The following is a 20,000-nucleotide window of genomic DNA, read 5'->3' as shown; positions in this document are numbered from 1 at the left end:
AGTTAAAGTTAATATGAGTTAAATTCAACTCTTTGAAAGAATACTTTTTTCAGTAAATTCAGTTGTAGTTCAATCTAAATGTGAAAATATCCTATGATCTGTGTGTCCCAAGACAGTAATGGGTTCCAGAAAGGATCCCTGTATTGACACGACTACACCACTGTAATTTATGTAGCATATTTAACCATGTATTGAATATGGTAGAAATCACCAGGATGTGTATCAAGACAGAAGGGGGAGGGCGGAGGGGGGTAAGGGGTGGGAGGTAATTATTGTAGTCATTAATTGTGGCAATTTTAAAACATGCCTACAAATTCTTTAACTTGTGTACCACTAAGAGGTGGAAGCTATATCTTCCCCCTTGAATGGGGGAGGACGTGTGACCAACAGACCAATAAAGTACACTGGAAGGGATGCTATACTCTAGGCTATGCCATCAAAGGCAACACAGTTCATGACTTGTCTTTTTGAGACACTGAACTTTAGTGCTTTCCTCTGCCATATAAAAAGTCTGAGGCCATTATGGTAAGAGGAAGCATAGTCCACCTGAAGAAGCATTCTGGCCTAGAGCCTCAGCAGATGTCCTACCTAACAGTCTACGTCAACTTCCAGACATGTGAGGGACAAAAACCTTCAACTGATATTTGCTGCCCAGAATCATTACCTCCAGCTTTTGAGTCATCTCAGTCAAGGTCCCAAATATTGTGAAGAGAGATAAGCCATTCCCATTGCATTATTTCTGAATTCTTGACCCAGAGAATCCATAAAGATGATGTAATAGTTACTTTAAACTAGTAAGTTGGTTTGATAAGCAGGATAGATAACTTGAACTTAGTAGTAAAGGAAAAAATTCTAGAAAACAGATAATCAAATAGATAAGATCTATATTGGGCCACCAACAGTCACTCTGTCTTGGTCTACTGTATTCACTTTTCACTTGACCTTCAATATCTGCCTTTCCACATTCCTATATACATTAGGTTTTTGCACTGAAAATTAGTTATACAGAATTAGGACTGGTAGGACAATGTAATCTTGGCTTTCATGTGATGCTAGATATTAAGGGAAGATGTCCTTGGTGACACAAGCTAAAAGCATTCAAATCCATGTGGAGAGTTTCCAGTAAAAATGGATAGGTACTGCATAGCACAAGAAGCCAAAGTCCCACAAGAAAATAGAATCAGAAAACATTCTCCAAGGACTAATTTAGGATAAATATTATAAACTCATTCCTCCCATGTCTCTGTTAAAATTTAGCTAAAGACCACAAAGCACAAACTTATAGTCTGAGAAAATCAGATGTATTGATTTGCAATGAGAGAGTACACTGCAGAGGAAGTGTATTAGTCAAGATTCTCCAGAAAGCCAGAGTAGGATTTCTAGGTGATATATATAAGATTTGTTATAGGAATTGGTTTACACGGTTATGGAGACTAAGAAGTCCTACAGTCAGCTGCCTATAAACTGGAGAACCAGGAAAGCCAGTGATTTAATTCAGTCTGAATCTGAAGATCCGAGAACCTGGACCTCTGATGTCCAAGGTAGGAGAAGATCATGTTCCCGTTCAAGGAGAGAGAGAGAGAAAGAGAGAGAGAGAATTGGCTCTACTGCATTTTTGTTCTATTTGGGCCCCCAATGGATTGGATGACACCTGCCCACATTGGTGAAGGTGGATCTTCTTTACTCAGTCTACTGAATCAAATGCTAGTCTCTTCTGGAAATACCCTCACAAACACACTCAGAGATAATGATTTATCAGCTATCTGGCCATTCCTTAGCACAGTCAAAATGACTAATAAAATGAGCCATCACAGGAACCGTGTCATGCCACTCAACAAGAAGAAAACATCTTACATAAGGTATGGGTTGCACTAAAAGATTCTAAGGCTGATCTGGGAAGTGGCCATCCGTTCTGGATTGGTTGCTGTTTCTGAGATTGGGATTAGGAGAAAAGCAGATTGTCCACGGTTTGGGTGCTATCATGAGGTGTCCCCTGCAATATTTGAGTATAGTAAAACAGGTCCAAGGGCATCAGTGGTAAGAAAGAAGTGGTCAAAGAGCAGGTCACCATGCTGCTGGAAAGCAGCTGTTCTCTGAGACTGCTGCTCATTTTAAGACTGCTTCAGCCTGGAGTTGCCAAGGGTTATTTTATCATCACGTAGTAGAAAGAAATTGTCCAAAGAGGAAACAAACATGGACTAAATCCGAGCTGGGACACACTGGAGCTAACTAATGTGCTGCGCTAACTAGCTAGCTAGCTAACTTCAGCTGTGTCTGAAAACCTCTCTCTTGAATTCCCCACCTCAGAAGCCAATACATGCTTGCTTTTGTTTAAGCTACTCCTTAAGACCTACTCCAGACTAATAGAACCCTGATAACATCTCCTAAGGTTCTACAAATCAGACTGATCTCTAGACACTCCTTCACCTGACCCCAGAGAGAAGTTTGCAGTCTGCATGTGTGCATTCATGTGTGTGCGAGAGCCTGTGTGCATGCATACATGCATAGATGGGGTGGATTTCATAGTACTTGCAATGCTTTGCTTTAGTGTAGGATTATCACTGCAGTCCAAATGCCCTTGACATTTACATGAGATTATATTTCTTTTTTTAAATAAATTTATTTTTTATTGGTGTTCAATTTAACAACATACAGAATAACACCCAGTGCTCATCCCGTTAAGTGCCCCCCCTCAGTGCCCGTCACCCATTCACCCCCACCCCCCACCCTCCTCCCCTTCCACCACCCCTAGTTCATTTCCGAGAGTTAGCAGTCTTTTTTTATAATAAATTTATTTTTTATTGGTGTTCACTTTGCCAACATACAGAATAGCACCCAGTGCTCATCCCCTCATGTGCCCCCCTCAGTGCCTGTCACCCATTCACCCCCACCCCCCCGCCCTCCTCCCCTTCCACCACCCCTAGTTCGTTTCCCAGAGTTAGGAGTCTTTATGTTCTGTCTCCCTTTCTGATATTTCCCACACATTTCTTCTCCCTTCCCTTATATTCCCTTTCACTATTATTTATATTCCCCAAATGAATGAGAACATATAATGTTTGTCCTTCTCCAATTGACTTACTTCACTCAGCATAATACCCTCCAGTTCCATCCACATTGAAGCAAATGGTGGGTATTTGTCGTTTCTAATGGCTGAGTAATATTCCCTTGTATACATAAACCACATCTTCTTTATCCACTCATCTTACGATGGACACCGAGGCTCCTTCCACAGTTTGGCTATTGTGGACATTGCTGCTAGAAACATCGGGGTGCAGGTGTCCCGGCGTTTCATTGCATCTGTTTCTTTGGGGTAAATCCCCAGCATTGCAATTGCTGGGTCATAGGGCAGATCTATTTTTAACTCTTTGAGGAACCTCCACACAGTTTTCCAGAGTGGCTGCACCAGTTCACATTCCCACCAACAGTGTAAGAGGGTTCCCTTTTCTCCGCATCCTCTCCAACATTTGTGGTTTCCTGCCTTGTTAATTTTCCCCATTCTCACTGGTGTGAGGTGGTATCTCATTGTGGTTTTGATTTGTATTTCCCTGATGGCAAGTGATGCAGAGCATTTTCTCATGTGCATGTTGGCCATGTCTATGTCTTCCTCTGTGAGATTTCTCTTCATGTCTTTTGCCCATTTCATGATTGGATTGTTTGTTTCTTTGGTGTTGAGTTTGATAAGTTCTTTATAGATCTTGGAAACTAGCCCTTTATCTGATACGTCATTTGCAAATATCTTCTCCCATTCTGTAGGTTGTCTTTGAGTTTTGTTGACTTTGCTGTGCAGAAGCTTCTTATCTTGATGAAGTCCCAATAGTTCATTTTTGCTTTTGTTTCTTTTGCCTTCGTGGATGTATCTAGTAAGAAGTTGCTGTGGCTGAGTTCAAAAAGGGTGTTGCCTGTGTTCTCCTCTAGGATTTTGATGGGATCTTGTCTCACATTTAGATCTTTCATCCGTTTTGAGTTTATCTTTGTGTATGGTGCAAGAGAGTGGTCTAGTTTCATTCTTCTGCATGCGGATGTCCAGTTTTCCCAGCACCATGTATTGAAGAGACTGTCTTTCTTCCAGTGGATAGTCTTTCCTCCTTTATCGAATATTAGTTGACCATAAAGTTCAGGGTCCACTTCTGGGTTCTCTATCCTGTTCCATTGATCTATGTGTCTGTTTCTGTGCCAGTACCACACTGTCTTGATGACCACAGCTTTGTAGTACAACCTGAAATCTGGCATTGTGATGCCCCCAGATATGGTTTTCTTTTTTAAAATTCCCCTGCTATTCGGGGTCTTTTCTGATTCCACACAAATCTTAAAATAATTTGTTCTAACTCTCTGAAGAAATTCCATGGTATTTTGATAGGGATTGCATTAAACGTGTAAATTGCCCTGGGTAACATTGACATTTTCACAATATTAATTCTTCCAATCCATGAGCATGGAATATTTTTTCATCTCTTTGTATCTTCCTCAATTTCTTTCAGAAGTGTTCTATAGTTTTTAGGGTATAGATCCTTTACATCTTTGGTGAGGTTTATTCCTAGGTATCTTACGCTTTTGGGTGCAATTGTAAATGGGATTGACTCCTTAATTTCTCTTTCTTCAGTCTCATTGTTGTGTATAGAAATGCCATTGATTTCTGGGCATTGATTTTGTATCCTGCCACGCTACCAAATTGCTGTATGAGTTCTAGCAATCTTGGGGTGGAGACTTTTGGGTTTTCTATGTAGAGTATCATGTCATCGGCGAAGAGGGAGAGTTCGACTTCTTTGCCAATTTGAATGCCTTTAATGTCTTTTTGTTGTCTGATTGCTGAGGCTAGGACTTCCAGTACTATGTTGAACAGCAGTGGTGAGAGTGGACATCCCTGTCTTGTTCCTGATCTTAGGGGAAAGGCTCCCAGTGCTTCCCCATGGAGAATGATGTTGGCTGTGGGCTTTTCATAGATGGCTTTTAAGATGTTGAGGAATGTTCCCTCTATCCCTACACTCTGAAGAGTTTTGATCAGAAATGGATGCTGTATTTTTTCAAATGCTTTCTCTGCATCTAATGAGAGGATCATATGGTTCTTGGTTTTTCTCTTGCTGATATGATGAATCACATTGATTGTTTTACGAGTGTTGGACCAGCCTTGCGTCCCGGGGATAAATCCTACTTGGTCATGGTGAATAATTTTCTTAATATACTGTTGGATCCTATTGGCTAGTATCTTGTTGAGAATTTTTGCATCCATGTTCATCAGGGATATTGGTCTGTAATTTTCCTTTTTGGTGGGGTCTTTGTCTGGTTTTGGAATTAAGGTGATGCTGGCCTCATAGAATGAATCTGGAAGTACTCCATCTCTTTCTATCTTTCCAAACAGCTTTAGTAGAATAGGTATGATTTCTTCTTTAAACGTTTGATAGAATTCCCCTGGGAAGCCATCTGGCCCTGGACTCTTGTGTCTTGGGAGGTTTTTGATGACTGCTTCAATTTCCTCCCTGGTTATTGGCCTGTTCAGGTTTTCTATTTCTTCCTGTTCCAGTTTTGGTAGTTTGTGGCTTTCCAGGAATGCGTCCATTTCTTCTAGATTGCCTAATTTATTGGCGTATAGCTGCTCATAATATGTTTTTAAAATCGTTTGTATTTCCTTGGTGTTGGTAGTGATCTCTCCTTTCTCATTCATGATTTTATTAATTTGAGTCTTCTCTCTCTTCTTTTTAATAAGGCTGGCTAATGGTTTATCAATCTTATTAATTCTTTCAAAGAACCAACTCCTGGTTTTGTTGATCTGTTCCACAGTTCTTCTGGTCTCGATTTCGTTGAGTTCTGCTCGAATCTTTATTAACTCTCTTCTTCTCCTGGGTGTAGGATCTATTTGCTGTTTTTTCTCTAGCTCCTTTATGTGTAAGGTTAGCTTTTGTATTTGAGTTCTTTCCAGTTTTTGAATGGATGCTTGTATTGCGATGTATTTCCCCCCCAGGACTGCTTTTGCTGCATCCCAAAGATTTTGAATGGTTGTACCTTCATTCTCATTAGTTTCCATGAATCTTTTTAAGTCTTCCTTAATTTCCTGGTTGACCCTTTCATCTTTTAGCAGGATGGTCCTTAACCTCCACGTGTTTGAGGTCCTTTCAAACTTCTTGTTGTGATTTAGTTCTAACTTCAAGGCATTATGGTCTGAGAATATGCAGGGGACAATCCCAATCTTTTGGTATCAGTTCAGACCCAATTTGTGACCCAGTATGTGGTCTATTCTGGAGAATGTTCCATGTGCACTTGAGAAGAATGTGTATTCAGTTGAGTTTGGATGTAAAGTTCTGTAAATATCTGTGAAATCCATCTGGTCCAGTGTATCTCGTTTCTTTGGAGATGTTGTGCTTAGAAGACCTATCAAGTATAGAAAGAGTTAGATTGAAGTCACCAATGTAAGTGTATTATTATCTAAGTATTTCTTCACTTTGGTTATTAATTGATTTATATATTTGGCAGCTCCCACATTCGGGGCATATATATTGAGGATTGTTGAGTCCTCTTGTTGGATAGATCCTTTAAGTATGAGATAGTGTCCCTCTTCATCTCTCACTACAGTCTTCAGGGTAAATTTTAGTTTATCCGATATAAGTATGGCTACCCTGCTTTCTTTTGAGGACCATTTGAATGGTAAATGGTTCTCCAACCTTTTATTTTCAGGCTGTAGGTGTCCTTCTGTGTAAAATGAGTCTCTTGTAGACAGCAAATAGATGGGTCTTGCTTTTTTATCCAGTCTGAAGCCCTGCGCCTTTTGATGGGGTCATTAAGCCCGTTCACGTTCAGAGTTACTATTGAGAGATATGAGTTTAGTGTCATCATGATATCTATTCAGTCCTTGTTTTTGTGGATTGTTGCACTGAACTTCTTCTTAAAGGGGAATTTTAAGAGTCCCCCTTAAAATTTCTTGCAGAGCTGGTTTGGAGGTCACATATTCTTTCAGTTCCTGCCTGCCTTGGAAGCTCTTTATCTCTCCTTCCATTTTGAATGAGAGCCTTGCTGGATAAAGTATTCTTGGCTGCATGTTCTTCTCATTTAGGACCCTGAATATATCCTGCCAGCCCTTTCTGGCCTGCCAGGTCTCTGTGGAGAGGTCTGCTGTTACCCTAATACTCCTCCCCATAAAAGTCAGGGATTTCTTGTCTCTTGCTGCTTTAAGGATCTTCTCTTTATCTTTGGAATTTGCAAGCTTCACAATTAAATGTCGAGGTGTTGAACGGTTTTTATTGATTTTAGGGGGGGATCTCTCTATTTCCTGGATCTGAATGCCTGTTTCCCTTCCCAGATTAGGAAAGTTTTCAGCTATGATTTGTTCAAATACATATTCTGGCCCTCTGTCCCTTTCGGGCCCTTGGGAACTCCAATTAAACGTAGGATTTTCTTCCTCAGGCTGTCGTTTATTTCCTTTAATCTATCTTCATGGCCTTTTCATTATTTTGTCTTTTTCCTCAGTTTCCCTCTTTGCCATCAACTTTTCTTCTATGTCACTCACTCGTTCTTCCACCTCATTAGCCCTTGTCGTTAGGACCTCTAGTTTGGATTGCATCTCATTCAATTGATTTTTAATTTCTGCCTGATTGGATCTAAATTCTGCAGTCATGAAGTCTCTTGAGTCCTTTATGCTTTTTTCTAGAGCCACCAGTAGCTGTATAATAGTGCTTCTGAATTGGCTTTCTGACATTGAATTGTAATCCAGATTTTGTAACTCTGTGGGAGAGAGGACTGTTTCTGATTCTTTCTTTTGAGGTGAGGTTTTCCTTCTAGTCATTTTGCTCAGTGCAGAGTGGCCAAAAACAAGTTATATTGGGAAAAGGAGAAAAAGAGAGGAGAGAAAGAAGGAAAGAAAAGAGAAAAAGAAAAAAAGAAAAAATGAGAAGAAAAAGAGAAAGAAAGGGAAAAAAAAGGGCGGGGGAAGCAAACAAATCAAAAAGCAAAAAAAAAAAACACAAAAAACAAAAAAACAAAACAGAATCTTCTGATTCTGTGTACTTTAAGTCCCTTGACTTCCCCTGGAACTGGTCCGTCTAGCTGGTCTTCTGGGGGAGGGGCCTGTTGTGCTGATTTTCAGGTGTTAGCACTTGGGGGAGCTGCTCTGCCCCCTGCCTGGTGCAGGGCTCAGTGGGGGTTGTTCACCCCGTGAGGCCCCAGAAGGAACAACCCCAGTGGCTGCGGCAGCTCTGCAGCCCTGGAGTCAGCCCCCGCAGTCACCACAGAGCTCTCCGTCTGCAGGGCCTGGAGGCTCCGGGGCGGGGCCGCTGATCTGCTCAGCTCCGGGCAGGAGCGTCCTCGCTGTCCTGGGCCCTCCCGGCCTCTGCCTGTCCCGGGGGAGGCCGGATCCTGGGTGTGTCCCGGCGCCCTGTGCTCCGGGGCCTGCGCTGGTGGATTCGCGCTCCCGCCCCGCAGCCCCCTCCGCGGAGCCACCCCCGAGCCCCCCGAGCCGCTCCCGCCCCGCCTCTCTCCTCGGAGCCACCCCCGAGCCCCCCGAGCTGCTCCCGCCCTGCAGCCCCCTCCGCGGAGCCGCCCCCGAGCCCCCCCGAGCCGCTCCCGCCCCGCAGCCCCCTCCGCGGAGCCGCCCCCGAGCCCCCCGAGCCGCTCCCGCCCCGCAGCCCCCTCCGCGGAGCCGCCCCCGAGCCCCCCGAGCCGCTCCCGCCCCGCAGCCCCCTCCGCGGAGCCTCCCCCGAGCCCCCCCCGAGCTGCTCCGGGTCCCCCGTGCGCGCTGCAGCCCTTAGGGAGCTCGGCGCATCTCCGGGGCGCAGGTGTCTGTTAGTGTCCCCGGGAGCCCGAGGGCATCCCCGCCCTCCCGGGTCCTGCTCCACCTCCCCGCGAGCCCCTTTCCGCCCGGGAAGGTCGGTGCAGCTCCTGCGTCTCCGGGACGGGGCTCTCCTGTCCTGGGGACACTCGCCCCGGCCTCAGCCCGGCTCCTCGCGGGCCCCTCCCCCTCGGAGGCCTTTTGTGTCTTTATTTCTTTTTCCCGCGAAAAAGAAGCGCAGGAAATGAAATAGAAAATAGAAATGTTTCTATTTCTTGATAGAAGCGCGAACTCCTCTCACTGTAGCGTTCCAGTTGGTCTCTCTTTAAATCTCAGGCCGAATTCGTAGATTTTCAGGATGATTTGAAGGTTATCTAGGTAATTTGGTGGGGACGGGTGATTTGGGGGCCCTGCTCCTCCGCCGTCTTGCCCCTCCTCTCGAGATTATGCTTTTAAGTAGCCAATAACTAAGCACCTAATATTCAATAGATTCCGTTGAGTACACATTTTGTAGAAGGTACTAACTATACCCTGAGGAGGAATGAATAGTAATCCAATATCATCCGGGTCTTCAAAGATCTAAGTCTTAGTCAAAGCCAAAAGTCATATAGGCAGTGAGCCTCAATAGTACCTGGGTGGGACCAGAGACCCTTATAGGCTGGCAGACACAAAGGGAACTCCCTACTAAGCACAAGAGAAGGTAAGATTTAAACATGGGTAAGAAAAGAAGATATTTTGGAAGAGACTCAGATGAAGAGGTATAAAACAATTATGGAAAGAATAACTAGAACGGTTTGGGACAGGAGAAGAGCTCCTAATAGGAGAGGAATGGAACATAAGTTTGGAAATGGAAGTTCAGATCAGTCTGCTGAGACTCTGAAATACAAGACAAAAGATTAATGTCTTGTTTGGTTGGAAGTGGCAAGTCATTATAGATTTCTGATTAGAGTAATATCAAAACAAAAAGAGGTGTTTAGAAAAATGTGTTTGGCAATTTGATGTTTTTGATGGGAAGAAAATGGAGAACACTGGATCCTGTTGCTATTGTCTAGTTGTAAGGTGATGAGGTTGTGAATGAGCCATGGGGCAGGAGGAATGCAAGGGTAGGGACAGATAGTTTACTTACTGAAATGGAAGAAGAGGTGATCTTACCACTGATACAATATGAGAAAAGGGAAGAAGGAAGAGTCATAGATGAGGTAGTACCATTTTTTAAAACTGAAGAGCACTTGGAGATTATCTAGACCCATTTCGCAGGTGAGCTGTTAAGTCAGGGCAGCTGAGTGACTTTTCCAAAATTACACATGCGATTCTGGCCACTACCAGAGCTGAGGAGCTGCCATAAAACCCAAGCCTATCCTTCTGTCTCCAACCTCCTCTGGGTGAAAACTCGGTCATCAGGACATCACAGGACAGAGTGATGGAGGAGGCTAGAAAGACTCCAGAGCAGAGCGGTGTGACTAGTAAATCACTGGTAAACTACAAGTAGATGAGATAATAGCCCAGGGAGAAGAGGCTGCAGGAGGTCATATTGATCTAAGCCTCCCTCCACTTCATTTCTAATATGAAGCCATCAAGATATCAGGGAGTGGAGCCTCTACTAGAAGTAAAGGAGTTATGAATATCTGAGAGCTGATAGGGCTGGGCCTTCCGAGAGATCTGTGTGAAGAGAAGGCATTTAGAAGCTCACCTGGAGAGAGTAGGGCCCTGGAGAGAGGCATCTAAGGAATGTTACTTAGTTTTAACCATCACCTTTCCTTCTAGCTTGGTCCAGCTTGGTTCACCAGGAAAGATCAATAGTTAAAAATCCATGCTGGTACCTACTGTCTGAGAATAAGGATCACATCTAGAGCATCAAGGGCTTTATGTCCCAAGAATGAAGGAAGGAGAAAGGTGGGGGCAGTAGATGCCCCCTAAAGGCAGCTTCCTGGCTTCTTGGTTCTGATTCCTGAGAGCAAGAAGAACAGAGATGTTAGCAGAAACCCAGGAATCCCCAGTGGGAAAGCCAGAAGAAGAAAATGAAACACAGTTTTGTAAATGCCACCCTCACAGCCCTGGGGGTTCCTTCCCAGTCTTCTTTCAGCCAGCGAGAGGATGCAGCTCATCTCCGGTACCTCTACCTCCCACATTGCCACCAAATGGAGTAATTCCAGTTTATCTTCTTGCTGGTCTCCATTTTACAAACAAAGCTAACATTTCCTTGAAGATTTCTAGCCAACATCGTTGAGGACCACTACTGCAAGGCACAGCCCCAGCTGCATTTTGGATCCTAGCTTCTCAGTGTTATTTGATGAAAAATGTGAAAACACGGGGACTTGATTTACTTCACCTGCACTCGCCCAGAAGCAGGGATGTCTGTTACTCAGAGTCACCTGGAGGGCTTTCTCCACAAACACATATCCAGGCTCTATCCTCAGAGATTCTGATCCAATGAAAGAGATGAGGCCTATGAATCTGTGTATTTTAATGTTCTTCAGATGATCTAACGAGACTAAGGTTTGGAAACGACCATTGTACTAAACATTTACATATATTTTGAATTTAAACAATAGCATAGATCAGCTAGCTTCCCCTTTGAGTTGTACATTTTAAGATATTAATAAATAGATTTTTAAAATATATTCCTGAGTGTGGTAGAGCAGGGAAAGGTGAAGAGACTCAGTGAGTTACCTTGTATTCTGCTCCAGTCTTTTTGGTTCTCGAACTATTGCACACATACATCCTTCTCTCACCAGTTGGTCATCACGTGCAACTTTTATGGCTTCTGATCTCTACTATTCCAGTAAGCCACCACTTAGAGTGCAGGTAATCATCACACCTTTGATACTTTGCCTTGTCTGGTTTTCTCCAGTCTGAGCCACTGCTGTAGCAGCTGGAGCCAGGCTTTTACAGGCTACTCAGGTGATGCAGATGGTCGGCCAGATTTGGGAACTGCAGCCTAAGTGCTGTTTTTGATAGCCTACCTTAGCTCTCCTGAACGGTGTTGTGTCCCTTCCAGGTGAAAGATACAAAGGAGATACATCCTACTATTCCTTTGGAAGGTTTTGAAACAGATCAACAAAACATTCAGGTCATTCATAATCTGAAATACATTTCTCTACTCAGATATCAATAGAGACGCACAAACATCTAAGCCCTGGATAAGTGTGTCCATTAACACCTATTTCCCCACGCAGAAAAGAAGAAATAAGACCTTCTTAAGGGTGGGTTTGTAAGGAAAGAGGGATTCAAGTTACAAGATTTCCTACACTTGAGTAAGGAATAATGTGAACAAATAGATTAAAAGCACTCTTTAAATTTCACTGGATAGTTCTAATCTGATGGGATTTATAACTAAAAATTCTATAAACGCAGCAGTTTCTGAGTTCAAAATATTGCTTAAAAATGAAACAAGAGGGCATCCTGGGTGGCTCAGCGGTTTGGTGCTGCTTTCAGCCCAGGGCGTGATCCTGGAGTCGTGGGATTGAGTCCCACACCGGGCTCCCTGCATGGAGCCTGCTTCTCCCTCTGCCCGTGTCTCTGCCTCTCTCTCTCTCTGTGTCTCTTATGAATAAATAAATAAAATCTTTTAAAAAATGAAACAAGAAAATGCTATCATGTATCAACTGAAATTCTGCCCAACCAGCAGTAACTTCTAAAACACCTGTTTGGAGAGCTTTCTAAAACAAAGGGAAGAGGAGGAGGTCAAGATGGTGGAAGGGTAGGGTCTTCAACTCATCCGGTCCCACCAACTCACCTAGATAACTTTAGAAACATCCTGAACACCTATGAATTCGACCTGAGATTTAAAGAGAGGACAGCTGGAACGATACAGAGAGAAAAGTAAGTAAGCAAGCAAGTAAATGAAGGGAAGGGAAGGGAGGAGAGGGGAGGGGAAGGGAGGGGAAGGGAGGGGAAGGGAGGGGAAGGGGAGGGAAGGGGAGGGAGGGGAAGGGGAGGGAAGGGGAGGGAGGGGAAGGGGAGGGAAGGGGAGGGAGGGGAAGGGGAGGGAAGGGACACCTGGATGGCTCAGTGGTTAAGTGTCTGTGATCCTGGATCTCAGAATGGAGTCCCACATTGCGGGCTCTCCGTGGGGAGCCTGCTCCTCCCTCTGCCTGTGTCTCTGATTCTCTCTATGTGTCTCTCATAAATCAGTCAATCAATCAATCAATCAATCTTTTTAAAAAATAAAGCAAAGTGAAATTTCTGATCAGAAAGACTTCATTAAGGAGATTTTTGTGTGTTCTTGGGGACCTATCATATATAAATAAACATTTTTCTCTCAGCTTTTAGGATATGGAAGAAAAGATTGACTTTTTCAACAAATATACAATTTGATTCCCTCAACTGAAATAGCCATCAGATTCAAGAAAAAGATAAAAAGTGCAAGGATTTTTTAAAAATTTCATGCTAGGTAAAAAATATTTTGAGCTTGTGCTAGTGATGGGAAAGGTCTGCTAGAATTTGGTGCAAGTTATAAAGATATGTACTAATCAAACTCTAGGACTAAGGCATGGGTCAGGTTAAAGAATGGTAGTTGGTCATGGTTATTAAGAAAAATACTACAGAAATAAATATTTCTTTATAATGTGGCACTGCACAAAGATAAACAATAGATCTAACAGCAGTTTCTTTCAAGGTATGGGTTGTAGACTGTAAGATTTTCAGTAATCTCAAGATATTTTAAAAAGTAAGTAATAGAAAGCAAGAAATAATGTGTTCATAAATTAGTCCCTTAACAATCAACACATGTGTTCACAATGACTAGTGTTCACAAATGATTAGTCCCTTAACAATCAACATGTTAACAAAAGACGAAACTAGATAAATTGGACTTCATCAAAATGAAAAACTTTTGTGCTTCAAAGAACACTGTCAAGAAAGTGAAAAGATGACTGATAAAATGGGGGAAATATTTGCAAATCCTATATCTGATATGAAACATGTACCTAGAATATATAAAGAACTCTTACAACTCAACAATAAAAAGACAATAACTCAGTTAAAAAAATAGGCCAAGGATCTGTGCATACATTTCTCCAAAGTAGATGTACAAATGGCCAATAAGCCCAGGAAAAAATTATGGACATTATTAGTCACCAGGGAAATGCAAATTAAAAACACAACCACTAGAATGCCTATAATCAAAAAGCCAAATTATAATTCCCATCCTATATATTCATCTGTTTTATTTCTTAAATTCCACATAAGAGTGAAATCATATGGTATTTGTCTTTCTCCAACTGACTTATTTCACTTAGCATAATACTCTAGTTCTATCCACATCATTGCAAATGGCAAGATTTCATTCTTTTGATGGCTAAGTAATATTCCACTGTGTGTGTGTGTGTGTGTGTGTGTGTACTATATCATTATCCATTCATTAGTCAATAGGCATTTAGACTCTTTCCATAATTTGCCTATTGTTGATAAATATCAGGGTGTATATGTCCCTTTAAATCTGTATTTTTGTATACTGTGGGTAAATACCCAGTGGTACAATTGCTGGGTTTAGGGTAGTTCTATTTTTAACTTTTGAGGAACCTCCATACTGTTGTCCAGAGTGGCTGCACCAGTTTGTATTCCCACCCAGAATGTAAGAGGGTTCCCCTTTTTCTGCATTCTCACTAATATCTCGTTTCCTCTGTTGTTAATTTTAGCCATTCTGACAGGTGTAAGGTGACATCTTATCATGGGTTTGATATGTATTTCCCTAATGATGAATGGTATTCGGCATCTTTTCATATGTCTGTCAGCCATTTGTATGTCTTCTTTGGAAAAATGTCTATTTAGTCTTCTGCTCTTGTATGTGAATGTTTGTAGCAGCATTGTTCCCATAGTCAAAAAGAGGAAACAGAAGCACCAACTGATGAATGGATAAACAAAATTCAGTATTGTCATACAGTGGAATATTATTTGGTCATAAAGAAGAATGAAATGCTGACACATGCTATACTGTGGATGAACTTGAAAATATGCTAGGTGAAAAAAGTCATAGAAGACAGTGTATGATATGTATGATTTTACTTATATGAAATGTCCAGAATAGATAAATCCATAAAGACAAAAAAATATATTAGTGGATATTAGTGGTTACCTAAAGCTGGCGAGAACAGGGAATGGATTTGGGGAGTGATAGCTAAAGTGTCCAGGGTTTCTTTTTGAAGTGATAAAAATAGTCTAAAATTGAAGGTCAGAGGTCCCACATTCCTAAGTGTGTTGGTACAACTTGTTTGTACAACTCTGTGAATATACTAACATACACTGAATCGTATACTTTAAGTGGATGAATTGTATGGTGTGTGTGCTATATATCTCAGTACAGTGGTTAAACGCCCCCACACACACACACAAATTAAAATGACATGTTGAATTTGAACTGCCCGAAGCAAAAAACAGATTTACCAAGGTCCCCATGTGTAAGTCTAATTCAGAGATGGTGTATCAGTAAACCCACTTGGCCACACATTGAAAACCACACTGTCCAATCAGCTTTATTAGGCAATAAAGATTTTTTTAGGGGTGCGTGGGAGGCTCAGTCAATTAAGTGTCTGCCTTTGGCTCAGGTCATGATCCAAGGATCTTGGGATGGAGCCCCAAGTCGGGTTCCCCGCTCAGTGGAGAGCCTGCTTCTCCTCTCCTCTCTGTTCCTGCTCTCTCTTGCTATCTCTCTCTGTCTCTCCCTCAAATAAAATCTTTTTTTAAAAGATGATTTTTAAAATCTACATCTTTATAAGTCCTATATATGCACCTTTCACCTGCTCCCAAACTCTGGGGAGGAAGAGAGAGGTGTAATAAGGCTGATCATTAAAACTTCAGTATAGTATTTCAGCTTTTTGTTCAATTCCATGAAGCTATCTCCCAACTGTCCAAAACATTATTTTTAATTTAAGTTACTTTCTATTTGCTTGCCACCAACCAGAGCAAAGGGAAACCTCACTCAATAAGTATTTAATTGAAGCTAAAATTTATAGTAAAACCAATTTAATTTAGGAGTAAATGTTATAGAATAATATTTAGATGCATTTAAAAGGAAAGAATCCCTTTATCCAGAGTCCTTTAGCTGCTTCCTATGACTTCAAAATACCCTAGAGTCCAAGTCCTGTATAAATTATACTGTTGACGGCGGACTCATTTTTCATTCCATTCTCATCAATCCTATTTTATTACCTTAAGTTGCCAGGTTTCTCCTAAATTATAGCCAATTCCATTCATTACTATTTTGTGGTTTATTTCAAATTGATTACAAGACAAATTTAATGATCATTAAACTAGAAGGGACCATGATTAAGATTTCTGAAAGTAAATTTTACCTGGAGTCTGGATGTGATATCTTTTAACATATAATTCTTCTTTCCCCAAAGAAATAGTATCAAATTAGTCCTTGCTCTAATAAATTATTACATAAAACTATTTTTTAAGAATCAAGTAATTTTCATGTCATTCTAAAGTGCATGCTTGAAAAAAAATAGGTAAGATTTAGCACTGTTGGAAATGCAGTAGTCTCTCAAAACAAAATTAGTATCTTTATACCTGAAATGAAAAAAAGCATAGGTATGTCACAAGTCCCCCCCTTTTTTTTGTATAATTTGTGACAAATTTCCAATGGTTATGTTTTCTTGAAATGCTAAGATAGATGTTGGCCTTGTTACTTAGAGTGATGAGGTCATATTACATTGTGTGCTGCAAACCAGGAGTCTGAAATAAAATGGATAGGCATTGAAAGGACACTCAGGATATGAGATCACAGAAGAATCTGGGAGATATTTTTGAGCCTTGTTTTATGTATATATATATGTACATACACACACACACACACACACACACACTCTATAAAGCTCGATTTTTTACAAGCAGGGAATGCTAAAATGCTGATTATCCATATAGAGTTTGGAAATGCCAGGCAGACCCCAGCATTCCAGCCCCCATGTCATCCTCACCCACTTGCTCATTTCTAGAATTCCACCAGACATCTTGTGTCAGTGTTTTGGCTTGACCTCGTGTCAGTCATTGAGATACAAAGGCCACCCAGCTCTGGGATTCATAATGGTTTAGAAACTGGACAAAGTGGGAAGAACTTGTGTTTTAATCCCCAGCTCATCACATGTTAGACTACAGAAACTCAACACGAGGACTTAGCTGCAAAGACTTGGCTTGCCATCGTACCTGCCACAGTACTGAGTATTTTATAAAAGCTCGTTGAAAGAGAACAAATGCCCCAGCATTCTGCTCCCGCAAAGAAAGCATCAGACTCTTACAGGCCTCTCTGGGACCAATCCTTTAAGATCACCACCTGGCCACTCCCAGGAGAGTTGGGACCTTTGCAAAAACTCAGACCATCCCAGAGCCAATGCCACACTTGTCCACCAACCGCATCCCCATGCTACTTTAGGGCAATTTTACTTCAAAGGACCTTTAGCCAGGGTCCATCTCAGTGGTCCACTCAACAGGACTCCCTAACTTTGACTCTTTCAGGGTACAGAGTTTGGGATATCAGTTCCTCCACCCCAGGAGACCCAAATCTCCTTATGACAATTGTTCCACTTTCTCCCCTGGGGCTTTGCTTTCCGGTTCAGACTGCTTCCCAGTTTTCCGAGAGCAACAACAATCTGTGATATTTGGCCAAATCATAGAACTTTATCTGAAGACACAGGGAGCACTTTGTTATGAACTGGTGACAGACTTTACTAGATAGTAGAGGGTGTTCCTTCTATTCTCACCACTCTTGTTCCACTTTAGCAAGGTAGCAGTTGGAGTGGAGCAGATCCAGACAATGCCAGAGCAAAAGTGGGGAGGGGAGCAGAAGGGGGCTCTTCTTGCGAGGGTCATGCCATGCCAGGGGTGGGGCATCTTATCTAGGAAAAGCAATGCCTAGCAATGATCCCAGAGCCATATGACAGAATGGGAGAGGAAAGGGATGTGAAGGTGGGTGGCAAGAGGATGCTGGAATGTAGAAGCACGCATCAGGTATTCTAGCACAGGAAGGAAGCAATTTCCTGCGAAGACTGGGTCAAAGGCTATTGTTTAGTTGCAGGATACATAGTCTTTCGTTTACATTTTTAATTTTTAAAACAAAAGCTGAGATGATTGGCTCCTAAGACTAGAATATTTTAAAATCTAAAGTAAGTACAGCAGACTCCTCTAACAGAGTTGGCAGGGAGCTTAGAGTTATCCAGTTCTCCAATAGCTCCCTGCATTGAACTTGCCCTCCAGCCAGCGACTCCCACAGCCCCTCCTTGGACACCAGTTCTCTCACAAGGCAGCATATCCTGATCGTTGGACCAAATTATTGGATTGGCAGGCTCTCTATCAGACTCCAAAATGGATGGATTCAATGTCCCCAAATCACTACTATTCACAGATCTGCATCCTAGATTAAAACAAACAATGTTACAGTCTATGAGGTTTCAGTTCATCTCTCAAGAAGGTTTTAAAAAAAAAAAGGAATACTTTGTTATTGAACAAAGTGTTTATCTCTTCGGGGACCATTATCAGGAATCCAATGATTCTGAAGGGAGAGTAGCCAAAGGAAATAATGCATTTTCCCTATGAAACCAGATGGGGTGTCATATACACACAAGTACCTATCCATTGTTTTATCCAATCAGCACATACTAAGGACATACTATGTGCAAGACTTTATGCTCAGAAACAAAGGAGTCCAGCACTCGATGAGCTAGTCTACAACTCAACAAAAGAAATTTCTAAGACCCCAGGGCCCTTAAAGATACCCAAATTGCTTTAAGAGGTTAAAAGAACTGCTTTGGTTCTCTTGTAGGGCTTTGGAACACAGATCAACAGAACTGTGCTCAAAGCGAGCTGGGTTTCCCACGAGTGGACCTTTGGAGGTGCTGTGTCCCAAACCCTCATCCCCGATGTCTCTGTATGCCTCGCTCATGTTCTCTCTGGGAGAACAGGGGAAGGATTCATCTGAAGAGGGTAGGCAACTTACAAAAGGGGAAACGAGGAATTTCAATTACCTACTGTTCCCATGCTTCTGGGACTTCTTCTCATCTGAAGCCATGCAACATAAAACAAAAAGCCCTGAATATAAGTGATTTCAAAGAGATGCAGAACTTGCTATGATTCTCTAATTCAAACACACTGGAGCCACCAGCTGGCAGCCAGTGCAGCCCAACAGAATAAGGAGGAGGCTCTAGGAGGAGAAGTGGCCACTAGGGGGGACCGCAGCTCCAGGGAGCAGAGGGAGAAGCCGCAGGGACGTTGTGAGGGTATCGATTTCAAAATTCTTACCCAGAGGATTTGTGCCTCTTCTCTGAAATATCCACTAGCAGGAGAGCACCCAGTGCTGCATTTACACATTAAAAACAACCGATAGAAACAAAAGGATATTAAATACAAAGTAATTGAGGTCTCCATGAAGGGTCAGGAAGTTGAGAGTCTCATCTCAACCTGTCCTTTTAATTCTATCATAATTTTTTTTTTACTTTTTTAAAATTGAAGTATAATTAACATGCAATGCTGTATTAGTTTCAGGTGTATGACATACTGATTCAACAACTCTGTACGTTACTCAGCGCTTACCAAGACAAGTGGAGTCACCATCTGTCACCATATGAGTTATTACAATATTTTTGCCTATATTTCCTGTGCTGTACTTTTCATCTCTGTACTCATTTATTTTATAACTAAGTTTGTACCTCCTAATCCTCTTTATTTTTTTCATCTGTCCCCGTACAAGTCTCCCCCCAGGGAACCACCAATTTGATCTCTGTATTCAATAATCTGTGTTGGGGGTGCACCTGGGTGGCTCAGTCTGTTAAGCATTCAACTCTTGATTTCAGCTCAGGTCATGATCTCAGGATTGTGAGATTGAGCCTCACGATGGACTCCATACTGAACGTGGAGCCTGCTTGAGATTCTCTCTCCCTCTCTTTCTGCCACAACCCCTGCCCCGATCCCTGCTCACGTGTGTGCCCCCCACCAAAAAAGGAATTTGTTTTTTATTTCTTTGTTCATTTGTTTTGCTTTTTAGATTCACAGTTTTAGCACGAACACAAAACAAGAGCTAGACGAGATAGAAGGGGGGGAAATCTCATATGTTAAGGGGCAAAGATGCTCAGACCTAGTAATGGGATCGTGATGGAGAGTAGAGTCATCGCCCCACCCTGCTTCACCGAGGTCAAAAACTTTCAAACTGTACAGACTGGCAAAGGTAATGTTTTAGAGGTGAGAGGCATTTCAGTTACTTGCATCTCTTATCAGCTCAAGAATGTGACGCCTGCCTCTCCCTGAATAAGACAGGTGC

Source organism: Canis lupus, chromosome 30 (genome assembly GCF_003254725.2).
Source record: "Canis lupus dingo isolate Sandy chromosome 30, ASM325472v2, whole genome shotgun sequence".
In the NCBI taxonomy this organism is placed as follows: domain Eukaryota; kingdom Metazoa; phylum Chordata; class Mammalia; order Carnivora; family Canidae; genus Canis; species Canis lupus.
This window is presented reverse-complemented; position numbering follows the sequence as displayed.